We start from the raw sequence: 10,314 nt of genomic DNA, 5'->3' as shown, positions 1-10,314 counted from the left end.
GTTTGACTTGGTTTGTATTTTAATCTTGTGTTTCAATGAAGCTTTAGTCAGCGAGAGCGTTCCAACTTTAAATTAAACTTTTTTGTGGGGGAGGGAAATACATTTTTAGATAGAGATGTATTAATCCTAAGTATAGTTCAATTCCCATAAAAGTAACAAAAAAAAAATGCTATGTTCATTGGTTACTGGGAGCTGAGGAAAAATGAAGAAATCAAACAGAAAATATTAAAAAAAACAGTGACAAGAAAAAATATGGATGGCAACTGAAAAGAGCAGTGGGAAGGGGAGGGTTTGAGACATCCATTCTCAGCAGAATTCTACTTTGGAGAGTAGAATATATATTGACAACATGTGATTGACTGCACCTTTATGACAACATTTGTGATCAGGAATGAAGGTGAAACTGGATTATTTAAATTACACTTATCATTACATGAAATGAAAAACATGTAGACTTTGCTGATTTTGAAGATACATTGACCCAAGGTTTGTCTTGTTCAAGGTTGTAAAAATATACTCCTAAAGTTGCGTTCCTACATCCTTACCAAGGCACTTGAATAAGTTACCTGATTTTTTCAAAAGTGATCGGCACCCTATCGCTCTTATTCACTGAGGGGAGTTGTTGGTTGCTCAGTAATTTTGATCCCACTGTTTAGGCATCCAGCTTTTTGAGAAGGCCCACATCAATAGGCTTTTTAGTGAAATATGGTGCATTTTATGGGTTAAATGTTCAAAGCTATTGTTTTGTACACATGTAAAGGTATTTGTATGCACAAATCAAGTAGTCACACATTTAACTATACAATTCACAAATGCTAAATTGAGATCTACCTATATAATCACATACATATGTAAAACCTGCTAGAGCAATTTGGAAGGCACTTTTGAAAAGTTGTCTCTTAACGTCAGCTGATTCCTTTCTTTGAAAAAGGTTTGTTTTAAATAATGGTGTGTGAATTAAGTTATGAAAACTTGCATAGGGACATCAGAGAGTCCTCTATTTCTGCTAGTATAATGCACAGACAGACACCTGCAGTGTAAGGTGCCTACTGCCTAACAATATGCTTCAGCCCTGACCAGGTGGGGTCACTTCATACAATGAGAAGATAATTCAGGCTCCATGTGCATTCAATCCTTGCATTTCTTCTGAAACTACCAAAAGGTTCCCAAATAGTTCCACCTTTGGCAGATGTTTTATTTTGTGGCTCATTAACTGGGACCTGCCATATTAAGCAATATTATCCTATACAATACTTTCCACCCATATATCTCAAGAGCCCATGTGGAGGAACATGAAGCTCCAGTGAGTTTTCTTGCTTTACTGTCTCCCTTACTCATGTGATGTCTAGAATAAGACCTGGATCCATACATAGTGGCTGTAACTAGGTTTATTTCCTTTAGTACTGACTTGAATTAATCATGGTTCTGGAGTTCATTAGGTCAGTGTGGGTCTAGGGAAGTATATTGTTACCCATGAGGGCTCAAGGCTGGCTACTGAAGCTTCTACATCCCCTGTGTGTATCTTCTATGTTCATGCCTCCAGGATTTCTTGGGAAGAAAGTTTTACCCAGAAATGAACCACTGCATTAACTTCAGGGAAAATTGGGAGAATCTTTGGGTTTTGGAACCTTCTAGAATTTCAGGGATTGCTGACTGAACCATTTCCTATTCTTCCTTAGCAATTTCTTCAAAGGCTGAGTATACAGGGGGTGGTAAATTTTGTGTCTTTGTGGTGGATAGGAGATTTCCCTTGTCACCACTTTTCTCACAGTTTCATGCATAGGTGCTGACTTTGTGGGTGCTCTGGGACTGGAGCACCCATGGGGAAAAATTAATGCACCCACCAGCAGCCAAGCTCCCCACCCCACCACCACCTCCTCCTCCTCCTAGTGCACTGTGTCTCTGCTCCTCCCTCCCAGCGCTTGCTACAGCTGTTTGGCCACAGCAAGTGCTGGGAGGTAGGAGGTGGGGAAGGAGTCGAATAGGGGTGGTGGGGGGGAGAATTGAGTTGGGGCAGGGACTTTGGGGAAGCGGTTGGAATGGGGGGGAAGCGGTTGGGGGGAATTTTGGGTAAGGGGCTGGAATGGGGGGGGGGTAAGGTTGGAGTCAGGGCAGGCCAGGGGCAGAGGAGGGTCAAGCACCCACTGGCGTCTGAAGAAGTTGGCGCCTATGGTTTCATGCATGGCTGGCAGAAAACCCCACACTTGAGAAGCAGGAGAGGGTCTATGATCTGAAGTTGAGAGTTTGGAAGGAGCCAGAGCTTGTGGAGGGAAATGGGGATCCAGAGTGATTTTATCCTTTTTTCCTTTTGGTGGCAGAATGATTGTTCCTGCAGGAGAAGGGGGTCTGTCTTTTGACTGCGGCTCCCATTGAGGTCATATCCCATGCAGTATGTCTGTAGCACAGTCCTTCCTCAACAGTGTAATATAATGGGAGGGAAGATCAGGGGAACATTCCTAAAAAGGAAGAGAGTCTAAAATAATGCCTGATGCCTTGCTAAGTTACTTTCTTACCCCCTTGAGAAGCTGAAATGGGAGCCTGCAGCTCTTTGGCAGTAGCCTGGTTGGAGTTTCTCTGGAAAGTCATTGATTGGTGATGTTGGTTCAGTTTGTTGTGTCCCAAAAGCTGCAGAGGATGGATTTGACCTAGTGGACATGTCTCTTGAGGCAATTTGACTGGTGGGAAGGCCTAAACAGGCTGTCTAGACTCTGAGACTCTTCCCTTGACTAAGTGAGGGCTTGCAGTCTTAGGATAATCACAGCAGAGCTCCTGTGTGTGAGAGCGTGTCTCCAGGCAGGTAGAGCAACTCATGGCCTTTGGCTTGCTCCACCCATTGGAGGGGAGTACAGCTGGTGGTCCTGTTCAGGGAACAAAGCCCTAGACTCAGCTAATGTGACCTCCTGCACATTGCAGGCGTGAGAACCTCACCCTCCCACTTCTGTAATAAACCCCTAACCTCTGGCTGAGTTTCTGACGTCCTCAAATCATAGTTTTAAGACTTCAAGTTACAGAAAATTCATCATTTACACTAGATTAGGGTCTCTGCTAATCTGACCTGAGGGAAAATTCTTTCCCGACCCCCAATATGATGATCAGTTAGACCCTGAGCATGTGGGTAAGACCCTGTAGGCAGATATCTGGGAAAGGATTCTCTGTAGTAACTCCCCGTGTAGTGCCCTGTCTCTAGCAGTTGGGGATTTTTGCTACTGCCAGTCGGCAATGGGCCATCTGCTGTCATAGGCAGTCCCATCATACCACCTCCACCATAAATTTATCAAGCTCAGTTCTGAAGCCAGTTAGGTTTTTGGTCCCTTCTGGTCTCCCTGGAAGGCTGTTCCAGAACTTCACTCCTCTGAATGGTTAAAAACCTTCCCCTAATTTTGAGCCTAAACTTGTTAATGGCCAGTTTATAGCCCTAGAATTGTCAGTCCACCTAAGGAAAAGGTGAGAGAATGATGAAAGATGTTTTCACTATCCCCCCAAATGAGCCATTAAAGGGGGGAAGCCATTAGGATTGCAGTGGATAAGGCAGCAATGCTGAGTTGTTGCTATGGCCACGCCACACTGCTGGAGGCAGAGGATCTAGAGGAAGAGTGGAAAGGGCCTGGCCAAGTCCTGAGCCTCATGGACATGTCTAAACGGCCTTTGGCATTTTCAAGGACAGGCACAACCTAATTTCTTGGAGTAGACTAGGAGGTCAGGATTCAGAATGAGGTTGCACCTGGTTGCTGGCTTATAGGACCAGCAACTTGAAAAAATAAATGAATTAGGTTTTGAAGTCCTCACTTAGATCCTGTTTCAATTATAAAAACGTAAGTCAGCTGTGAGTCTAAAAGTAGTCAAGCTTGTGACACATTATTGGTGAACAGAGTCAGACTGACAAACATTTATCTGTGTTCACTAGCAGTGTAAACTCTTTGTTACAGAGGCATCAATATGCCCTGGTCACAGAAGCCAAAATATGTCATTTTACAGCTGTCTGATTTGTCATTCCTCAGCATTGACTGACTAAGCTATTGCTGCAATAGGGAAAATTTGCCATAGGCAATGTCTATTGAATCTCAATTCCCAACATGCCCGAGTTACTATGTAATTGTACCCTAGAATGAAGTTAAATAAAGGGTCTAGTCATCAGCTGGGTAAAATGCCTGCCTGCTGGCCTGCTTTCAGTTGTAGCTAGCCTATTCACTATAGCATCAGTGCCAAAAGCTTCACAAGACATTCATTCTTCATTGACTCTTCTTTAACAGTCTAGTGTTAACCTGGGGGGGCCCAAATCACGGGCCTCAAAACCAAAGCTTACCAAGATGATGTCAGGTTTAAAAAAAAAAAAAACACACCCCCTCCCCCAGTTACTCACCTTTGTAACTGTTGTTCTTTGAGATGTATGCTCATATCGATTCCATTTAGGTGTGCGCGCGCTGCGTGCACGGCCATCGGAAAGATTTTCCCCTAGCAGCATCTGTCGGATGGCTATGGAGCCCCTGGAGTGGCGCCTACATGGCACTCAATATATGACCCTGCTGACCCGGCGCCACTTCAGTTCCTTCTTGCTGACTACTCCAACGGAGGGGAAGGGGGGTGGGTTTGGAATGGATATGAGCAACACATCTTGAAGAACAACAGTTACAAAGGTAGCTTTTTTCTTCTTTGAGTGCTTGCTCGTATCGATTCCAATTAGGTGACTCCCGAGCCTTACCTAGGTGATGGGATCGGAGTGAAGGAATGTTGAGTGGAGTACTGCTTTACCAAAAGCTGTGTCATCTCTGGCGTGCTGGATGATAGCATAGTGTGAGGCGAAGGTATGCATCGAGGACCAAGTCGCTGCCCTGCAGATTTCCTGGATCGGTACCTGGGTCAGGAACGCCACTGACGAGGCCTGGACCTTAGTGGAGTGTGCGGTGAGAGCTGGGGTTGGCATGCTGGCCAGCTCATAGCAGCATGGATGCAGGCCGTGATCCAGGAGGAAATTGTTTGAGAGGAGACTGGGAGGCCCTTCATCCAGTCCACCACTGCAATGAAAAGCTGTGTCGATTTCCTGAATGGCTTAATGCGCTTGATGTAGAAAGCCATCGAGGGAATGCAGTCGCTGTTCCCGGGGACCAGCATGAGGTTTTGTTTAAAAAACAGGCAGGAAAATATCCTGGCTGGTGTGAAAGGCTGACACCACCTTGGAGAGAAAGACCGGGTGCAGTTGGAGTTGCACCTTATCTTTGTGGAAGACCGTGTAAGGGAGTTCTGAGGTGAGGGCCTTCAGCTCAGAGACGCGTCTCACCGACATAATGGCAACCAGGAAAGCGGTCTTCCAGGAAAGATACAGGAGGGAACACAAGGCCAGCGGTTTCAACGGGGACCCCAGGAGTCGCAAAAGGACCAGGCTGAGGTCCCACGCAGGGACAGGCTGCCGGATCTGAGGAAAGAGAAGGTCCAAGCCTTTGAGAAAGCGACCAACCATTGGGTTGGTGAAAATCAAGCGGCCAGATGCACCCGGGTGGAAGGCCGAGATGGCAGCAAGGTGAACCCTCACCGAGGATGCCGCCAGGCCTTGCTGTTTCAGGTGCAAGAGGTACTCCAAAATGAGGAGCACCAGCACCTGGAGGATGTGTGTGCGGTGCTGGTCACACCAACATGAAAACCGTTTCCACTTCACCAGATATGTGGCTCGTGTAGAGGGCTTCCTGCTGCCCAGCAGGACCTGCCTTACGGGGTCCAAACACAGATGCTCTGTGGGGTTCAGCCAGGCAGCAACCACGCCGTGAGGTGGAGGGACCCCAGGTCGGGATGACAGAGGTGACCATGGTCCTGAGTGAGCAGGTTGGGAAGAGGCAGCAACGGACTGGAACATCCACCGACAGTTCCAACAGTGTGGTATACCAATGCTGGTGAGGCCATGCTGCAGCTACCAGAATCGCCCTCCGGATCTTGAGCAGGACCTTTGCACGAGGGAGAACGGAGGAAAGGCGTAGAGCAGGTGATCCATCCAGGGAAGCAGGAACGCATCTGTGAGGGAGCCTGGGATACAACCTTGGAAGGAGCAGAATGCTGGGCACTTCCTGTTGCTGTAGGTGGCATGCCATCAGGTCGACCTGGGGAAACCCCCACCTTTGGAAGATTGGGTGGACAACATCCAGTCAGAGACCACTCGTGCGAGTGGAAGGACCTGCGGACGCGGTCCACCAGCATGTTCTGGATCCCGGGAAGAAAGGACGCAAACAGGTGAATGGAGCGGGCTATGCAGAATTCCCACAGCCGAATGGCTTCCTGGCAGAGAGGTGGGGAATGGGGCCCCCCATGCTTGTTGATGTAGAACATGGCTGTGGTGTTGTCAGTGAGAACCGCCACACAACGACCGCGCAGGTGCGCCTGGAAGGCTTGAGCAAGGCGCACCGCCATCATCTCCCTGATGTTGATATGGAGGGATAGCTTGGAATGAGACCACAGGCCCTGAGTCCGAAGGTTCTCCAGATGAGCGCCCCACCCCATAGTGGATGCATCCATGACCAGGGACAAGAAAGGCTGTGAAAGGGGACTCTCTTGCACACCACTCAGAGGTCAAGCCACCAGCGGAGGGAGGCGAGGACCCGTGCTGGGACAGTGACCACCGAATTCATGCTGTTGCTCCCCCGAGCGGTAGACTGAAGCGAGCCATGCTTGTAACGGCCGGAGCCAGGGACTGGCGTGCCGAGTCATGTATGTACACGAAGCCATGTGGCCAAGGAGACACAGGCAGCCCTGTGTTTTCGAGATCGGGAAGCACTGAAGGCCTCTAATGATGCCCACGATAGCTTGGAAACACAAGTCCGGTAGGAGGGCTGGCGCCTGAACAGAATCCAGAACCGCCCTGATGAACTCTATCCTCTGGGTTGGTTCCAGGGTCGACTTCACTATGTTGAGGAGGAGACCCAGCCGTTGGAACGTATACCTGACCAGGTGGAGGTGGGACTGCACCTGCTCTCTGGTGTGGCCCCGAAGCAACCAGTCGTCGAGGTAGGGATACACTTGCACCTGCCGTTGACGGAGGAAGGCAGCCACGACTGATATACACTTGGTGATCACCCGGGGGGCTGTGGAAAGGCCGAATAGAGGGGCCGTAAACTGGTAATGTTCACGGTTGACCACAAAGAGCAGGAAGCACCTTTGCGCCAGATGAAGAGGGCAGGAAGAAACAAAATTGGAGAGAGTATCCCGCTTCCACCGTGCGAAGGACCTAGCGGTCCAACGTTATTTGGGACCACGCACGGTGGAAGTGGGATAAGCGATTCAGAAAGGGCGGGGAAGGGCCCGGGGGTAAGTCTGGTATGCCGTCCTCGGGCGTCCCTTCAGAAGGCCTGCTTGGAACCCAACGATGGCTTGGTCGGGCCCTGGCCTTGCCCAGACGGGGGGTTGTAGGGCTTCCTCCTGCCATTCCCTCCCCCCCCCCCCCCCGCTGCCTGTAAAAGTCCTGCTTTGCCCAAGGAGGATAGGAACGCTGCTGTGGGGCTTGAAGTGCTTCCGCTGGGTTGCTGGGGTGTACATACCCAGGGATTTAATGGTCACCCTCGAGTCCTTAAGGCTATGCAGCCAAGAGTCAGTCTGCTCTGCAAAGAGGCCTTCTCCATGAAAGGGCAGGTCCTGCAGCATCTGATGAATCTTAGGGGGCAGGCCAGAGGTTTGCAGCCAGGAGGTGTGCCTCATGGCAATCCCGGAGGACGAAGTACACGCAGCCGAGTCTGCAGCATCCAGTGAGGCCTGAAAAGAGGTCTGTGCCACCGTCTTGCCCTCATCAACAAGGGTCCCAAACTTCTCCCTGGACTCAGGAGGCACAAGCTCCTTGAATTTCAGCATGGAGTTCCAGGAGTTAAAGTTGTAGCAGCTCAGGAGTGCCTGCTGATTGGCAATCCAGAGCTGGAGCCCACCCTGCAGCCAAACAAGTCCAGCCCTTTGGTGTCCTCCGATTTGGGCACTAGGGACGGCTGCCCATGCCTCTACTTCTCATTCATGGCTGTAACCAACAGCGAGCAGGGCTGCGGGTGTGTGAACAAATAGTCGTACCCCTTCGAGGGGACAAAGTATTTAGGTTCGACCCCCTTGGCCGTAGGGGGGATGGAGGCTGGGGTCTGCCAGATGGTTTTGGCATTGGTCTGGATGGTCTTGATGAGGGGCAGGACCACCCTCGACAGACCTTCTGGGGCCAAAATGTCCACCACCGGGTCCTCTGATTCCACCACCTCTTCTGCCTGCAGACCCATGTTGTGTGCCACCCTGCGCCAGAGGTCCTGATGCGCATGGATATCTATGGAGGGTGGCCCGGAGACGGAGGTGCCCACCACAGCCTCTTCAGGGGAGGAGGACAAAGAGGACACGGGGGGCGGGAGAGGATCATCCTGACCCCCCTGTGCCACAGGGGCTTGTTGCCCTGCGTCATTGACCACGGACCCAGGCTCGGGAACTGGAGTCGGAGGGGGTCCCAAGGTGGGGAGGGGGCATGACACCTCCTCCACACCCCCAGGAGTGGGCCAACTGACTGAGGCTTCTGGCAGCCGTGGTTCAGAGGTGGCCAACTGGGAAGCACCAAACTGTGCACCCTGGGTCTGGTGGTACGCCCATGGGGTCCCAAACGGCCACTATGTGGGCCCCTGCCCGTGTGCCTGCCATGGTTCTGCCCCTGCTTTAGGGTGGTCATGGTCCGACTGGCAGCGGTCCGGGTCTGAAAACCGCGATCTTGTCTCCGAACCCGAGGAATGAGATCCGGACCGCGAGGGCTAGGGCAGCGCAGAGCGGATCTGTGCTGTGGATTAGCGTTGAGGAGAAGGAGAGCAGTGCTGGGATCTGGAGCAGTACGGTGGTCTGGAGCCACACCAAGACGATGAACGGCGCCATGATCGGTGCTGGGTCTGGGACTTGCTCCACTATTAATTTATCTTTAATGGTTTTTCAGACTGTTCAATTTCGGTGCCAGTGCTCAGGGAGAACACACATGAATTCGTATTCCAACCAAAATTTCATGGGACAGCATGTCAAATGTTTTACTAAAAGTAAAAATATAACAGCTACTGTATTCTTTTTGTCCACTAAGGCTCCACTCCTGCAATGAGCTGTAAAACTCATTGCTGTATCAGGGTCTAATTTTGTAATTTTATCAAAAATAGCAATCAAGTTTGGTGCAGTTTTTCTTTATAAACCTGTGCAGATTGCTCATCGTTTAATTATCCTCTCAACTTGTACATTCTCTCACTAACATTTCTTCTACCATCTTGCTAAGAATCAAAGAGAGATTTACCAGAAGTAATTACTGGGACCATTCCTTTCCCCCCTTTTCTGAATATAAGTACCACATTTTTTCCAGGCCTATTTCTCCTACAGCTTCAAAAATAATTGTTGTCAATTTGATAAATCCTTTAGCCAATTCCATTTTGCCCTAGGAGGCATGTTATCAGAATCTGCTGATAGGTCTATCATTTTCTAAGCATTCCTGCTAGCTGCCTTTTTTCACTAGTTATTTAGAATGTTTTAATTACTCCCAAATTGTCTGTACTGCTTTATATTTTGGTTAAAAAGAGATTTGAAAAAAGCAGTTCAGTAGCTCAGCTGAACGAAGGCCACAAACTCATTTTGTAATGGCTACCAAACAGCAGTAGCTTTGGGTTGCTGCTGAACTGGCAATTTGGGACCCAATTCTGCAAGGTACTGAGTGACCTAATGTGACTGTAGTGGGAGTTGAGGGTGTGCTGAACTTTGTAGGGCAGTATTCTGAGAGGTGAAAGGCTCCGTATCTCATTACCTGTCTCCATCTCAGGTGCTTTTCTTCAATCTGGACACCAGATAAGTTACTGCTTTGTCTTATGGAACAATTTCTATCCTTCAGGCAGTGCTCTACTATAGATATTTTATTCTGTATTTTATTTCCTTTAGATGAATACCACTAGTCCTAGTGACTGACTGTATTTAAGTTTCTGATGTTGTTTCGTAATGTCCTCCTTTGAAACATCAGTCTCTCTTAAGTGACCTCAAGTCTGTGGCAGGAATTTATAGGCAGACGGTGAAGAGTTACAAAAGCCCTTACACTTGCTGGTTATGTAGCAAAAGAAAATAAAAAGCCCTAGTATACAGGGTGAGCGTTCTGGGAAAATTACATCTGAGGTAAATAGTATATATACTGGGCCTCCTGCAGGGGGAAGAAGAAACTCATATGTCATCTATCAGATGAGTGAAATACAAGAGTGCTGGGCCGCAGCACAGCTGAATAATAATTGTAGACTAGGTTGATGGGAGCTTTAATATTTGTCAAATGGGTTTATAGGATTGGGAAAGGATTCACAGAAGCTGGTAAAATAT

Source organism: Malaclemys terrapin, chromosome 11 (assembly GCF_027887155.1).
Source record: "Malaclemys terrapin pileata isolate rMalTer1 chromosome 11, rMalTer1.hap1, whole genome shotgun sequence".
NCBI classification, from domain to species: domain Eukaryota; kingdom Metazoa; phylum Chordata; order Testudines; family Emydidae; genus Malaclemys; species Malaclemys terrapin.
The sequence above is the reverse complement of the archived record's forward strand: the minus strand, read 5'-3'. Positions refer to the sequence as shown.